At 31.3% G+C, this 10,279-nt stretch overlaps 1 long non-coding RNA gene and 1 pseudogene across 1 annotated transcript; both read left to right on the forward strand.

Annotated features, from left to right (window-relative positions):
• Positions 1-3,559: 3,559 nt before the first annotated feature.
• Positions 3,560-5,290, forward strand: LOC148764518 (uncharacterized). Its single transcript, XR_016025348.1, has 3 exons — positions 3,560-3,668; positions 4,319-4,398; positions 5,255-5,290. It is a non-coding gene; the product is annotated as an uncharacterized LOC148764518 (long non-coding RNA).
• A 2,741-nt stretch (positions 5,291-8,031) lies between these two features.
• LOC148764519 (uncharacterized) lies at positions 8,032-10,279 on the forward strand (annotated as a pseudogene).

The following is a 10,279-nucleotide window of genomic DNA, read 5'->3' on the forward strand; positions in this document are numbered from 1 at the left end:
GGGGGGGGGGGGGGGGGGGGGTTTACATGTACAAGAGAAAGACTTAATCAAGTTGTCGCTAATGAAGCCCAATGTAATATTTTCACTCATTCACATGTTATTAATCTTCCAAGAACATATTTGGATCACCACCTAATCAAGTTTATCACATTGCTTGCTCAACATAAAGGAATACAAAGGCAGCTTGAAAATGGTCTTAATAACTTTCTACAAATATTGGAAGTAACTTTGGTTGAGAATTATAACTTGGTTTTATACCAAGAGGAAACTATGCTACATCAAAAAGCTAACACTACGTGAATTAAGCTTTTGGAGATGGTAATACCAAATTTTACCATTCATTAATTAAAGGAAGGCAAAGAAAACAGAAGGTGGCAGCGTTAAAACGAGAAGATAGGTTATAGTGCTTTAATCACGATGAGCTACAAAATATGGAGGTTTAATTTTATATTAATTTATACTCGGATGATGAGGTTAGAGCTCATTTACCAACAAACATGAATTAAAGATTAACGATTGAGAAAGCTAATGATCTAGCTAAACCGGTTGGTCCTCAAGAAGTGAAATCCACCACAACAAAAAATTATTATATTTTCAACGGATTTGCAACAAATTTTCAACGAAATTTAATTAAAATTTTTAAATACTTGTTCCGATGGATTTCTAACGGATTTCTGTTGAAAATTATCCAACGAAAATTTTGTTGAAAATTCGACTTGTATAACACACACATATTACATGTTGGAAATCTGTTGGAACTTTAAACTTAAAAAAAAAGGGTGTAATCTTGACAGTTTCCAACGAAATTTTCAACGAAAAATTTCGTTGAAAATCCGTTGAAAATTTTATCTTCAGAACGTGTTTTCGTTGAAAATCTGTTGGAACTTTAAACTTAAAAAAAAAAAAAGGGTGTAATCTTGACAGTTTCTAACGGAATTTCTAATGAAAAATTTCATTGGAAATTTCATCTTCAGAGCACACATTTTACTTTTAATTATTTCCAACGAAAATTTTCGTTGGAATCCTAAACTTTCCAATGAAATTTTCCGTTGAAAATAATCATAATTTTTTCAATTATAAAATTTAAAATTTTTATAAATTTTATTAATTATTTTTAAAAAATTAGATATTACTAAAAGCAAATACATAGTTATTGAAGTAAAATTTTTTTAAAGTTTAAATATGTTTTCCTTTGAGTAATTTTGTATAATTGATTTTAACTTGAATGAATCATACAATATTGATTAATAATACCAAATTAGGGTAATGTTATATTATTCCAAAATTGAAAAAAATAATAATGTAAAATTTTATATTTTATAAAAAACCATGATAAGATATAAAAATCATATAAAAAAATATATTACTTTATTTATGTTTTAATTGTAATTAGCTAATATATGTAAATTAAGATTGAAGTTTTATATTAAAATTATTAATATTTGTGCTTAAAAAATATCATTTTATTATATATAGATAAACAAGTATGATTTAAGAACAAAATCAATATATAATTGTATTAAAATTAAAGTACAAGTTATATTTTTTAATTGATATAACTTTATAACTGAATATATATATATATATATATATATATATATATATATATATATGAGATATATTAAATAAGGGTCTACATATATATATATTAATATATAATTTATGTAAGATTATAATAAATTTCATTTAGATGATTACAATTATTAATGTAATAGGATCCAAATCATACATATATAAATATTTATACACACACTTTACAGTTACTATAACTTGTAATGTCTTTTAACACATACAATTTCTATTATATATTATATTTATTTATAAAGAATATAATTACTATTATATAAATGAATTACTAAATAATATATAACCTTTATTTATATAAATTTACAATATATGAAGCTAATTATCTAAAAAGAAGTTGTGAGATTAGAATAGTTTTGAATTTCAGTTATTTTTTTTAAATTCCTTGTAACTAAGGCAAATAATTATAAATAATTAAATTAATTAATAAAATTATAATTATTAATTAAATTGTAATGTCTTTTAATTTCCATACTATCTTTATATACATTGGGTTCATTTATAAAGAATATAATTACTATTTTGTATATACACTATAATACTTTTAATATACATAATTTAAATATAAATATATTTATATTTTATTTTAAGTTAATATTATAAATATAATAACTTATAAAATTATTAATTGCAATATATATATATATATATATATATATATATATACATTTTTATAGTATATAACTTGTAATGTCTTTTAACACATATAGTTTATATTATATATTATGTTTATTTATAAAGAATATAATTACTATTGTATAAATTAATTACAAAATAATATATTTTGAAACTTAGCTATTTTTTTAAATTTCATGTAACTAAGGATAAATTCATATAATCAATAAAATTATGATTATTAATTAAATTATAAGGTCTTTTAATAACTATGTTTTATATAAATTCGATTTATTTAAAAAAATATAATTACTATTTTGTATATACACTATAATACTTTTAATATATATTTATTTTTTATTTTATATTAATATTATAAAAATGATAATTTATAAACTTATAAAATTTATATAACAAAATGTGTTTTTTGCACATTAATCTAAGTGTGAAATGTTTATGTAATAGTAATTGATGTTAAAAAAAAGAAAAAATGAATAAAAAAAAACCCTAACCACCCTTGACCCCTCTTTTTTCTTTCTTTCTTCTTTTCTGATCGATAGCCGCTCCTTCCCTCCCTCAGTAGACTCCTTATTCTTCCCCGACCCCAGCTGCCGACCTACCACACCATGCTCATCAGTTGTCGACCTACCACGCCAAGCTCGGCTCCTTCATTGGTTCAGCTTTATTTTCTCTCCAACCGCCCAGCCACAACCACAGTGATGTCAAACCCTGCTTTGTAAAATAATTATAATGTCATTCACATGCTCGATAAAATGTTTGCATATTTAGGAAGTTTGAGAAATCGTTAAAAGACGATATTGCCCCTAATGGTACCATTAAGTCGATTAAGCCTCGAACTAGTTCAAATAGGAATTTTAAGGTAAAATTAAGAGTTTCACGGTTCAGGGATGACTCAAAATGGTAATTAGGAGTTCGAGGATCAATTCAGAGTCAAACCAAAATTTTCACTATCTAGGGGCAAAATTGTAATTTTTTCACCCATGGATAAAATTTGAGATTTTGAGAGAATTTAGATCACATTTGACAAATTGGAGAATGGTATGAGTATAAGGGATGAAAAATATGTCTATGGGCAATTTTTCAGTTTTTGAGGTAAAAATGTAATTTTTCACTTTACAGGGGCAAAAGTGTAATTTTTAAAAATTTACTTCACCAAAACTTTGGAAAAGTCTGGAAATTTCATGGAAGACATGGATAAGTGAAAAGGATTGAGTGGTAGAAAAAGAAAGTCAAAAAGATGGCTAGAAAAAAATAAAATAATAAAATATTCAAAAGGTAAATAAAATAATAATATTTTATTAAGCCTATTAAAAGGCTTGAAAATTCCAGAATTCTTCATTGGGATGATCAGCCAAAACCAGCAGGAGAGAGAGAGAAATAAGAACAAACCCTAGAGTGAGAAAATTCAAAGAAAAAGTGTGATTTTTCAAGGAATCAAGTGTTTAAAGGTATGATTTTTCAAACTTAGCTTAAGATTTATCATTTTCATGCATTTCTCCTTATTTTCCATGGTTAAATTGTGTGTTTTGATGATGGATTCAAATCTGATCATATGGGTTTAGAGAGAGAAAGTTGTTAGATTAATTTGATTTTGAACTATGTTAGTGTTTTAAGTTAATTTAACTTATTTAGAAACAAAACAACAAGAAAAGAATTCATTTTCCTCCATTACCATTATTGGCTGAATTTTCTAGGGGAATATTGGCTGATGATCTTGATGTTTATTTGAAGAATTATGATGAATAATGATGAATTATGAGTCTAGAAAAATAATGGAAATTTTCGGAGCAAAAATACGAATTTTTACCCATTAGGGGTTTTTCGTAATTTGCTACCGGGACTGATAATTTGTACCACACTAAGGAACATTAAGTCAATTTGGGTGCAATTGAGGTATAGAAATTGAAAAAAATTAATTTGAGATTAAATTGGACGCGTTAGTAATTTAATCGGGTAATAAGCCGAATTAGGTCAGCACCGCATTTAAGCGGTAGTCGGATAAGTTGCATGTCATATCATGCATATATACCGAGCCTGAATTGATTTTATAATGGTCAATCATTGATGTGGTGAATTATGTATTGTACATTGTGGATAGGTGGTGAGCAAATTACACTGGTAAAAGTATAGAAATTGTGCTTGAAGACTAGGATTAGGAGTACATCGACTCCTAGAACTGTGAGTGGACAACTTATCGTCTTAAATATCTAGAGTTATTATACTTGTTTGATGCTTTTATTGAATGGTGAGCTTAAATTATAAAATATTATGTTTTCTAATTAAAATGTTTTTTTTTAATAAAAATGAGATTTATATTGGTTTTGAAATCAAATATTGTTTTGGGAAAATTGAGTATATGAAGACTGTGTTGAAATTTATGATTTTATATGTTATTGAAATTGAGGCTTATGACACTATGGTAGAATGATGGCTAAATTTTTGAGTTTGACATGAAATATATGAATAGTTTTGGATTGGTCTCGGTAGACTGGATTACATTTTATTCGTCATATTATGCTATTGGAATTTTTATGAGTCTGGTGGTATATTAAACGGTCACTGCAGTGGTGGGGGTTTTCGTGGACTGCCTATGAGAGGGGCACGGTAACTCAATTATATACTTACCTCCAGGGGGAGATGTTCGGTGAAGTATCTCCTGAGGTATGATTTGAATGCACCTCACGTTTGGGCCACCACGTTAGAGTGAGACTCAGCCAACGCCATGGAACGGCTGTGTGTCAGATGTGAAAACATGTTTATGGGTATGGGTCATTGAACAGCCTTGGGGTCTCAGTGGGATACCTTGACGAAGGTACCCGCGAGAATGATTCTGGTAGGGCCCAAGTTTAAGAAATTCATAAGTCGGGAAATTTTGATGAAAAGAAATTATTTGGTATAGATTGAAACGAATTTTGTGTTATGAACGTTTTTATATTGTCTTCATCTACTCGGTTTTAGATGCTTTTGATGGTAATTGTTTACTCACTGGGATTATGTAATCATAATCTCACCCCTCTTCCTATCCATTTTTCAGGCTCAGGACAGTTTGTTGATAGTTGATTAAGACGAGAATTAATCTCGGAGTTGCATTATAGGAAATAAGGGTTCGTAGCTCTACACCTTTTTGGTTAGTTGGGGGCTTACGTGTTACTGTAAATGAAATTTCATACTTTAATTATCTTTATTACTATATGAATAAATTTATTTTACTCTTACACTACAAAAGTTATTTTAGAAAGACTTTGAAAATATTGTGTTTTAAGAAAATAGAATATTTTATTTAATGTTTTTATTATATTCAAATAGCTATAATTTTACTTTAAACGAATGTTTTAGACTTTAAAATTTAATTTAAATCATGAAATATGTGTTTCCACTTACATATTACATTTTTTTCAGATTTCAAAATTTTAAAAAAATGATGAAAATGCCCTTGTGAGCTAAAAAATAATATTTTATTGTTTTGAGTTGGAAACAACTTATGTTTTCTTGAAATGCGAGATTTAATAACTGTCGCTCACCGGAAAGATGCGAAAGTTGATGCTAAGCCTTGCGGGATTTCGATCGACATTCGAGGTAATGAGTGCTTATCGGGACGTCGCGGCGGTTGTCATGGGCTCGATGGGAGTTCCGGGTCGTGATAGTGATGCCCTGCCAGCTGCCTCAATGTCACCCCAAGCCCCATGCCCTTGTTCTTCCCTACCTATCGGCCTACCACGCCACGCTCGGCTCCTTCCTCGGTTCAGCTTTCTTTTCTCTCTAACCACCCAGCCATAGCCACAACCACGCCCTGCCGGCTGCCTCGGTGACACCCCAAGCCCCACGCCTTTGTTCTTCCCTAGCTTCCGGCCTACCACGCCACGCTTGGCTCCTTCCTCAATTCAGCTTTCTTTTCTCTCCAACCACCCAGCCACAGCCACGCCCTGCGGGCTACCTCGGTGTCGCCTCAAGCCCCACGCCCTTGTTCTTCCCTAGCTGCCGGCCTACCACGCCACGTTCGGCTCCTTCATCGATTTAGCTTTCTTTTCTTTTTAACCGCCCAGCCACAGCCACACCCTGCCGGCTATCTCGGTGTCGCCCCAAGCCCCACGCCCTTGTTCTTCCCCAGCTGAGATTTTGGTATAGGATTTTGTTAAACTAGGTTCATTCTTAATAATTGTTATGCAAACAAGATTTTCTGCTTCAATTAGTGCTGTTTGTTATTGAAAAATGATACTAGTTTATTGACTGCTTCAGACAGTTTTTTGGAGTTGATGTGTTGTTATTGTTGTCTGTTAATATCTTAATGATATTAGTACTGTCTGTTACTGAAAAATGATACCCTAAGAATTATTAGAATATACCAATGTCAATGTTGTCATTAGTTTACTCGAGAGTTTTCCATTACCCCATATTGTAATTAGTACTTTCATACTTGACTTTTGGTGAGAATGCTATTTTTTAGTTCCCCATATGTTTGTTTTTAGTTATTTAAGTTTATGTTTAAGATTTTTGTTTTCATATATTTCTTTTTAAATTTTATTATTTTTGTTTTTATTAATTTAATTAGTAGTTAATTTTATGAAATACGTAGACACATATTATTGTATATGTATACAGATTCGGCTATACGTGGAGAAATTTTATGAAGAAGATTTTAATAATTTGTTAATATAATCGGGTTTTTAAACTGGTTAGGGTAATTATAGGGTAGTAAAAATGTAATAGGGTTAGAGTTAGGGTAGTAATTAGGGTTATTATACGGGTAGTTAATAGGATTAGGGTAGTTGATTTTTTATAGGGTTAAGGTTCGGGTACTTCGAAATTATATGGTACTCGACCCGATGACATAGAGTTGCCCTAGGGGTTAATTTTGTATATCTTATTTATTTGATTTTTAGGGTTATTAGTTTATCAATTGATGTGACCTAGGTATTTTTAATGATTTTATTGTGTTTTAATTATTTGATTTAGGGTTACAAGACTAAACGTTTCATTGCTTTAACTTCAGTCAAAGGCTAAGGTCGACTTTGGAAGCATCAAAGTAGTGTTCGGTCTGCTTCAAAATGAGATTTGGTTTTGGTCTAATTTTGCAGGTGAGTAAAAGAAACACACAAGCAATTAAATGTTGGTATTTGAGGACTAACCACCCCTGTTGTTATTCAATTTTATAAATAATGATACTAGCCTTTCCAACGGATAATAGTACATATATTTTGACTCGTCGATAATACGCATGCTGTTCAATCTGATTTTATCCTAATCAATATAAACCATCTTTCTAGGTTTTTTGATAATTCATGTATGCAATAAGTTATACTATAAAGGCTACTTTGCATCTTACAATTTAATTTTGAATATATATATAATACATATTGGAATGTAGGGTTTAACAAATTGTTTTGTTACCATCAAAACAAATTAGTCTTGATAATGATATTCTATGACACTTAAGATTACAGAATGTCGGGAGATCGCTCTTGGATGTACTGTCGATTACAAAATGGATTCATTACAGCTGAATTTGTAAATGAAGTTACTAAATTTATTAATTTTGTATGTTCGAAGACTACATTTATGTGGAAGAATAAAATTAGATGCCCTTGCACACGATGTAGTAACAAGAAGTTCTTAGATAAAGATCAAGTCACTGAACACATCCTAAACCGGGGTTTTACTAAGGCTTATACAATTTGGAGTTTACATGGGGAAGATCATGTTGGACAATCATCAAGAAGTAGATCTAAAGTTTAACCATCCCTTAGATTTGAGGGAGATGCTGCTTTTCGAGAACCTATATATGAAGCTGAAATAGAAAATCCATATACTAGAATGGTAAGGGATGCTATGCGTCCCAAAGTTGCTTTCAACCATGGTTCTAAAAATGAGTCGAGCTTTGTGGAAGAAGATCCCAATCCAAATGCATATACCTTTTACTCTTGGTTAAGCAATGCAGAGGAACCTTTGTGGGTAAGCTGCACAAAGCACGCAACGCTTTCAGCTATGTCGCAACTTTTAAATGTTAAGGCAGAGTACAATTTGAGTGAATCATGTTTTGATCGATTGTTGGAGATAATAAAAAATATGTTGCCATTTGATGAGAATTTACCTATTGACTTTTATAGGATGAAGAAGAAGGTAGCAAACCTTGGTTTGGGATATATCAAAATTGATGCTTGCAAGAACAATTGCATGTTATTTTATGAACGATTTGCTACATTTGAGCATTGTCAAGTATGTGGACATCCTCGGTATAAACAGAGGATTTCAAGTGTGAGAAGGCAGAAAAAAATTCCTTACAAGATTTTGCGTTACTTGCCACTTATACTGAGGCTTCAAAGGTTTTATATGTCATGTAAAACTGCTGAACATATGATGTGGCATGCATAACACCACAGTGATGATGGACTCCTTAGACACCCTATTGATGGTGAGGCTTGGCAACACTTCAATCGCACACATGAATTCTTTGCAATGGAACCTCGAAATGTAAGACTCAAGTTATATGCTGATTGTTTCAACCCTTTTGGATCGAATGCCAACCCTTATTCTGTTTGGCCAGTAATGCTTTGTGTGTATAATTTACCCCCATGAATGTGTATGAAACAACAATATATATTTCTTAACATGGTTATTCCAGGTAAGAAAAGTCCAAGTCAAAATATAGATGTTTTCTTGAGGCCTTTGATAGATGAGTTGACTTTATTGTGGAGAGAAGGTGTTGTGACCTATGATGCATATAGGAAACAAAATTTTCATATGAGGGCAGCATTGTTGTGGACAATTAATGATTTTCCTGCTTATGGTATGTTGTTAGGGTGGAGTACACATGGACGATTATCATGTCCATATTGCATGGAACATTCTAAATCTTTCATATTGGAACATGGTAGGAAACCTTGTTTCTTTGATTGTCATTGGTAATTTTTGCCAGCTAATCATCCTTTTAGGAGGCAGAGAGACAAATTTATTAAAAAAAGAGTTGAACATGACTTACAATTTCCTTTATTATCAGGCGAAGAAATATTGACACGTTTGAATTCGCTTCCTCATCTCCCATTCGGAACAAAATGTGGTGAGCGAAAAAGTTCAGGATATGGTGTTTGTCATAATTGGGTGAAGAAAAGTATATTTTGGGCTCTGCCTTATTGGCATACGCTTCTTATTCGTCACAATTTAGATGTTATGCATATTGAATATAATTTTTTTGAGAATATACTCAACACAGTGATGAATGTTAAAGGAAGGGCAAATGACAACATAAAGGCATGACAAAATTTGAAGGTGTATTGCAAGTGGACAGAATTGGAATTGGTGGAAAATAATGGAAAACTGTACAAGCCTAATGATGTGTACACCTTAAATAAGGAAGAAATAAGAAATGTCTGTGCTTGGGTTAAACAATTGAGATTACCAGATGGTTTTGCGTCGAACATTTCTCAGTGTGTTAATGAGATTGATGAAAATTTTTATGGGATGAAAAGTCATGATTGTCATGTTTTTATGCAACAATTGCTCCCAATTGTATTCTGTGATATGTTGCCTCAAACAATTTGGGATGCAATTACTGAGATATCTTAATTTTTTAGGGATTTGTGCACAACTGAAATACCTATTGATCATATGGAAACGTTGCAAGGAAAAATATGTGAAACTATATGCAAACTAGAGAAGATATTTCCTCCGGGTTTCTTTGACTCTATGGAGCATTTGTTGATTCATTTACCTTACGAGGCCAAGGTTGGTGGACACGTCCAGTATCGATGGATGTATCCATTTAAGAGGTAAAATAATTGTTATTTGTTTTCATATATTTCTTTTGAAGATGTTAAAGTACATCATAAGATTGATGAATATTGTGGTTGTTAGGTTTTTGCAACAGTTGAAGAAGAAAGTAAAAAATCGTGCCCCTATTGAAGGATCTATATGTGAGGCTTATGTTGTCGAGGAAGTTTCCTTGTTTTGCTCATGGTATTTTGAACCTGTTGTGCGAACAAGAGTAAATAGAGTGCCACGTAATGATGATGGGGGAGAGGTGGACTTTATGGGTCGTCTTTCAATTTTCACTCACCCGGGGTGA

The sequence above is a fragment of the Theobroma cacao genome, chromosome 1 (assembly GCF_053813885.1).
Source record: "Theobroma cacao isolate CCN51 chromosome 1, ASM5381388v1, whole genome shotgun sequence".
Classification (NCBI taxonomy): domain Eukaryota; kingdom Viridiplantae; phylum Streptophyta; class Magnoliopsida; order Malvales; family Malvaceae; genus Theobroma; species Theobroma cacao.